Source organism: Abramis brama (assembly GCF_963993115.1).
Source record: "Abramis brama genome assembly, contig: SCAFFOLD_52, whole genome shotgun sequence".
NCBI classification, from domain to species: domain Eukaryota; kingdom Metazoa; phylum Chordata; class Actinopteri; order Cypriniformes; family Leuciscidae; genus Abramis; species Abramis brama.
In genome coordinates this window covers 175,818-182,500 of record NW_028156020.1, presented here as the reverse complement: position 1 = coordinate 182,500, position 6,683 = coordinate 175,818, and the positions used below count along the sequence as shown (strand labels likewise).

At 34.6% G+C, this 6,683-nt stretch overlaps 1 protein-coding gene and 1 long non-coding RNA gene across 3 annotated transcripts in view; both read left to right on the top strand.

Annotated features, from left to right (window-relative positions):
• LOC311077157 (uncharacterized protein) overlaps positions 1–32 on the top strand; it is a gene marked incomplete at its 5' end in the record, with an annotated part of 8,660 nt that extends 8,628 nt beyond the window's left edge. Inside the window, one exon of the mRNA XM_084138965.1 lies at positions 1–32. This exon is cut by the window's left edge and continues 669 nt beyond it.
• Positions 33–1,273: 1,241 nt separating this feature from the next.
• Positions 1,274–6,143, top strand: LOC311077159. Of its 2 annotated transcripts, none has more exons than XR_014604771.1 (6): positions 1,274–2,628; positions 2,810–2,874; positions 3,146–3,201; positions 3,545–3,625; positions 4,062–4,172; positions 4,721–6,143. It is a non-coding gene; the product is annotated as an uncharacterized lncRNA (long non-coding RNA). The 2 variants fall into 2 exon arrangements; XR_014604772.1 differs by having other exon boundaries at positions 3,585–3,625; positions 4,721–6,142.
• Positions 6,144–6,683: the final 540 nt, after the last annotated feature.

The window sequence follows — 6,683 nt, the reverse complement described above, 5'->3', positions numbered from 1 at the left end:
ATATTACAAGTACTTTTGCAAAGTTGGTTTTGTTTACAGAGGAACACAAAAATGTGTTATTTATATTTAGCATTTTTTAATAAATGTGTGTGCAAAAAGGATTATGTAGGCTGAATTTTGTTATGTGCACTGTTTTTAATTGTATGTTTATGGGAGTGTTAGTATGTAGTCCATAAGGTGGCAAAATAGTTTAATTTCATGGTTGTGCTTGTGAAGTTTTCATGAACATTTACAACAATAGTGCAAAATATGTCAGCTTGGTATGGGTGCAGTAGTACTGTTTAACAGGGTTTAAGTGGAACCTAAAAAGTCTTAAGTGCTTAACTTCAAAAAGTCTTAAAGTTGAGAGAAAATTGTAAATTTTATCAATGGTTGCTTATTGAATTCATGTTTTAAAACAATGATTGATTGTGTTTAATACAGAGTGAAATGGGCAAAAGTAAAATAATGTATTGCATTTGGAATTAATATTTTTCTTTTGTCCAGTTTTGGGTTGTAATAATGATTGCAAAAGTTTTTTTTTTTTTTTTTCATTTTCTACATGATTTAAAGTTTAAAAATAAAGATGAGAGTCAGGGTGTGAACTATGTTGGAGCTAGGGGAAGCTCAGTTCCCTTTAATAAGAGATGGGCTCCACTGAAAACGTGATTTGTGAAGTTTTGGGATCTCAAAAAATATTGACTTATTTTGCCATGCAATTTCAGTTTTGTATAATGAGATCATCGTGGATTATTGTATGTAAAAATATTCATTCATGCATGGCGATTTAAAGGGATAGTTCACCCAAAAATGATGCTATCATCATTTACTCACCCTTATGTTGTTCCAAACTTGTATGGGTTCCTTTCTTCTGCTCAACACAACATAAGATATTTGAAAGAAGGTTGATAATTAAACAGTTGCTGGTCCCCATTGACTTCCATATTATTTTTATTTTTTCCTACTATGGAAGTCAATGGGGTCCATCAGTCGTTTGGTTACCGACTTTCTTCAAAATATCTTCTTTTGTGTTCAGCAGAAGAAAGTAAGTCATACAGGTTTGGAACAACGTCAGGATGAGTAAATGAGGACAACATTTTCATTTTTGGGTGAACTATACCTTTAAACCTAATTGACCCTTTGCTAAGCCCTGCCCTCTTTAGTTACTTTTGCTATGCCTAGCTTTCGCGCCTGGCACAGTGTGTGCACCGGTGTTAGACTGGCGATTAGAGATTAATTTCATCAAAATTGAAGCTAAAGCCTATAGGTCTCAGTGCAAGCAACAGCCCAGCAAACACAGAACGTTCCCCTAACGTTCCCGTTTGGTTCCCATTTGGTTATTTTTTTGGGAACCAAACAAGAACGTTCTGGGAACGTTCCCTGTAGGTTATTTTTAGGATCTTTGTTTATAACATTAAGGGAACGTTCCCAGAACGTTCCCTGTAGGTTATTTTTAGGTTTAAATTTATAACCTAAAGAGAACGTTCTGGGAACATTCCCTGTAGGTTATTTTTAGGATATATTTTTATAACTTTAAGGGAACGTTCCCAGAACGTTCCCTGTAGGTTATTTTTAGGTTTAAATTTATAACCTAAAGAGAACGTTCTGGGAACATTCCCTGTAGGTTATTTTTAGGATCTATTTTTATAACTTTAAGGGAACGTTCCCAGAACGTTCCCTGTAGGTTATTTTTAGGTTTAAATTTATAACCTAAAGAGAACGTTCTGGGAACGTTCCCTGCAGGTTGTTATTTAATAACCTAAAGAGAACCTTCCCAGAACGTTCCCTGCAGGTTATTTTTAGGTTTAATTTTTATAACCTAAAGAGAACCTTCCCAGAACGTTTCCTTGCAGGTTTTAGGTTTTATTTTTATAACCTAAAGAGAACGTTCTGGGAACGTTCTCTGCAGGTTATTATTTTAATATCACTTAGCCTACTATTAACAGGCAGATTACCAACTGACAACGTCGTCAGTACGGTCCCCTAAGGTTATAAGATAACCAACAACGTTCAGATCTATTCGCAATAACTTTTTATTAATGATATTTTAAATTATGTTATATTTTAATTCTATATGTTTATTTAAATGCTGCATGACTTTGAAGTGTTTTAATGCGCATGCGCGTGATCAAACACTGGAGCACGTGCGCTGCGCGAGAGCAGATGGAAACGTCATCGACAACTGACAAACAACAAAACTCCCGTCTCTCGCTGTTGGTTTCACTGCTTTCAGGTAAGTTTAGACAACAAAATCTCACAAATAATACACACAAACGCCCCTGACACATTTCTTACGTGTAATTGACACGCTTCTGTTAAATATTTATTTTAAAGAAATGGTTTTATGTCTTTGAAAAAGTCCGTTAGCATCTACGCTAGCTAACCGTTTTCAAAAGACAACGTTAGGCCTAAGTTACGTTAAGTTGAGGTCTTATTTATGAAAGTTTGGGTTTTTAAACACATATTTAGTGTAGATAACAGTTTTTGATAGTTTTGCTGGTAATTTGTCAATGGGAAGTAAGCTAATTTATTTAGGCTAACCAAAAAGAATGCACTGTATTGTTAACTTAATCAGTGACGTTACTTACCAATATTGCTAAAATGTGATTTCAGAATAGCGAGAGAAAAAATAAAACTCTACAACAAGGGGTGAGTTATTGTTTAATCATGATGATAATTCCATATGCATTTATTTCACAATATATTATCTTAAGATTTGTATATATTTATCTTTTCTGCATTTCACCTCTGTTCTAGCTTGGTTCCTTGTAATAAACCTATCACATGTAATATTTTTGGCTCTGTGACAAACAGCATGTTATGTTCCTAGATCATCATGCTGTGATGGCCTGCTGCACTCCCTGTCCAAGAAAATCTCTATGAACCATATGACTAGTAAGCAAAACCACCTCAAACATGCAGTGCACTGCTGTCCAAAGGTTTGGGGTCTGTAAGATTTATGCTTTTGAAATAAGTCTCACATTTTAAAATCATTAACCCCAAGTTTTTTCAGTGAGATTGTCCTTGAGAAGCCTGTAAGCTAAATAATCAGCTAAATAATAGGCGACTAATACAATATTATAATGGTCATAGTTATAATAATTCATTTAACTATTATGATAACATGATATCCTGATGATTACTATATTTTATTTTATTTCTTTAGGTCTGTTTTGAATTATGTTGGCCAATGAGACTGACAACATACTGTCCAACTCAAAGGTATTTATGTATTTTTTTTATTGATCAATACTGAAATTCTTTGTACTTTTAAATGCGGTTCAGGGGGTCGACAACTTTAGGCAGTTATTTTTCACAGATTTATTTATTTAATGTTTATTTGACAGGGACAAATGCATAGAACATTGCTTTATAAAAAATACAAAGTATATGCCATGCATACAGGTTTATAGCCATGACTAATTTGCAACCCCTAGATATCTTGGGCAGCTGTGGCTCATACTCTTAGCCTTTAAAAATGTTTGAATTGATATCCCCAATGCAATATCAGGGGGTAAATATATCATTAGAGTTCTTAAAGTTATGGCTTTGCTCTTGTTACCAGATGAGATAAAATCCCTATTGTTTGGCCCTGTATTCTTCAGGACAAGACCTTGATGCCATCCACAGTCAGTAGATGAAGAAGGTGAGTTTAGCCGAATTCAGTTCTCTTTCACTTTTTTTTTTTAGCTTAAACAGACACGTGCACGCAAAATGAAGTCAAAATGGCGAGTTTCCTCTTGTCTTGTGTTTTAAACAGAAAGAAAACGGATGCGTGTCATTTATATTAGTTCTGCGCATTCGTCTTAAAGGGACAGCAGCCTAACGTACCCGCAGCTGTTTGTGTCGCCAATGGTGATCAAACATCAAAAGAGAAAATGACTTGTAGCTTTAGCAAAGATACATTAATTTTATAGTTATTTTATTTTTACACTGAAGACTTATTTTACATTTTGATAAATCAATTTCTGTACCTGATAAGTTAGATTTAACTGAAAAACATAATGCACTGCTTATTTCAACTGTGTTTTTCTTCTATTGTATTTATCTATGCTTGTTATCTATTGTAATTTTCTATGCAGGTTCACTCCTCTACAAAATCCCCCCAATAGGGGTTATGCGGAGCGCCCAGCGGTCGAACCGGAAAGAGGTCTAAGCATTTCCGCTTTTCACTTCCGTACACATCTGCAGCGGTAGGTGATCTCTGAGTTTACTGTTAATTTTTGCTTATTACACTAAAATTCTTACTTCTGTTTTAATTAAAATGTCACGAAGGCTAAAATATCAGAAAAGGGAACATCCGAACAGCAGTTTTTGTTGTGTGCCGGTCTGCTCTATGTCGGGGAAAATGAGTAGTACAAATAGGTTCTGTACTCATAAAGTGACGTCAACATCAGCAGTAGCATTCGCCGTCAGGCAAGTGTTATTTAAATAAACTCCTGATGTACTTACAAACTTTCCAATGACTCGTTTAATGAGTACAGAACCTATTTGTACTACTGTAGTAGTTTGGTACCATTCTGGGCATTATTAGTGGGGTAATTTACCAGATACAAACCTGGAGCCGTTAGCGCATGCACTAAACCATACGGCTGATATCTCTAAATAAACTCTAAATTTTTCAATATTGTGCAGCACTAATATTGAGCATATCTTAAAGTGAACCTGGAATGATAATTTGTGATACCAGATGAGATGTATGTATGATAGATTTTGAACTGTACTATTTTTTTTATTTCAGGTTTTCTGGGATCCCAGCGGAAGGCATCAAGGCATCAGACGTTGGCCTGGACAGATGCACCTGTAAACTACACCGACCTTTGCTTTTGCATGGATGGCTGATTATTACCATGTTCTGTGAGGGTTTCATTATAGCAAAACTGAGCACCTGTGACAGTGGAATTTGTAGGTGTAAAGTCACAGAGATTAAAAAAAAAAAATTGATAGCAGTTTCAAACTTTTTTTCACTTTCTTTCTCATAAACAACACAGCAGTTACAGGTTTTCAAATTCTTCATTGGAGGTGAGACTTGTACATAAAAGGTAGAGCGAATTCGCAGGTCAGAGTTCACTAGACTTAAATATTATTTTCTCTGTTTTTTATTTGACTTCAGAGAGAGAGGCTTAATGGGTATCCTTACCCCTATATAAAACATTCCTTTTTTGATTTGTAGTCTGAAATAATAAATAGTGCAATATAAATAAATGCAATGTAGTGTTTTGAAATATATAAATTTTTCTATACACATTGATGCTGAAATATCTGAATAAATACATGATACCAGCAGCGCTCGTGCTCATATCTCCTACAGCTTGTGATCCCAATTGTGATCCACAATCCCACCTCACTCTTTTCATTTGCTCCAGATGAATATTAATGCCATTACAGGGCTTGAATTTTGGCATGGGATTGTGTGTCCATGTAACGCGTTGTCTTTTTATTTTCTTGTTAAATTTGCAGATGGTGTTGGGAGTTTAAATGTTTTGAGCGGAGTGAAGATTGGCACATTCATGTATATTGTATATAAATGAATACTTTTTCAACTTTATAGCCAAAGTTATAGGCTACAGTTTGCAAAAAGATAGTTTTAATTAAAATGTTTGTGTAGTTTTATTTATTGAAATATTTTCATGTTTGAAATATTAAATGTAAATTACTGTTCCTGAATACATTTTGCTAACGCTGTTTTTAATGACTTATTTTAGGTTGATAATTAAACAATGAATAAACAAAAACATGGATTGTGTGCTGATTTATTTATTTAATACAAACTGATTGATTTACTTATTAATGATAGTTTCTGTAAATTCAATTTATTGTAATAATATATTCATAGGATTCTTAAGTGTTTGAACAATAAACAATGTAGAATATGTTGTTTGTAGACCTATAATTTGTGTACAGGCATATCAGGATGTGTAGACGTTAGGAGAACGTTCCGAGAACGTTCTGGGAACCTTTCGGCAACGTTCCGGGAACGTTCCCCTAACCTTCCGGGAACGTTACGAGAACCTTGCGGGAACCTTTCGGGAACGTTCTGGGAACCTTTCGGGAACGTTCCGGGAACGTTCCCCTAACCTATAGGGAACGTTCTATTAACGTAAAGAAAACTTTCCTGGCTAACCAATAGGGAACGTTCTTGGGAACGTTCTGGGAACGTTCTGGGAACCAAAAACTAACGTTCCCAGAACGTTCCCAGAACGTTAAATTGTTAGCTGGGAGGCGCCTCATATCATACGCTGACCATTCAAATGGGAAACACAAATTGAGGAACAGCTATGTTCATGCACAGCAGGGTAAGTGAAATTTGAAAATAATATAATTTTATAAATCAAACATCTTATCCATAAATCTTGCTATGAAAAAACAATCTGTAGTATAAGAATAGTAAGTGTCCTTGTTAATAAATTGTGACTTGTGTACTTTCATAAAATAAAAGTTTTATGTTATGTGCAAGGAGTGTAAATAAAATCCCAACCACTAGGGGAGCTGCGACTTTTGTCAGTGCGCACATTTCCGGTTGGTAGGCTAGTAAGCCATTTTGTTCTCATCTTTGCAAGGGTAAGAATGTGTTTTATTGTTTTGCCTATATAATCTTATTAATCTGTATTTTAATTCTTCTTATTCATAATATATCTAATATCGTTTCAAGTATTTGTATAGTATTTGATATGTTTGTTTATTTTTGTCAAATAAGCGCTATG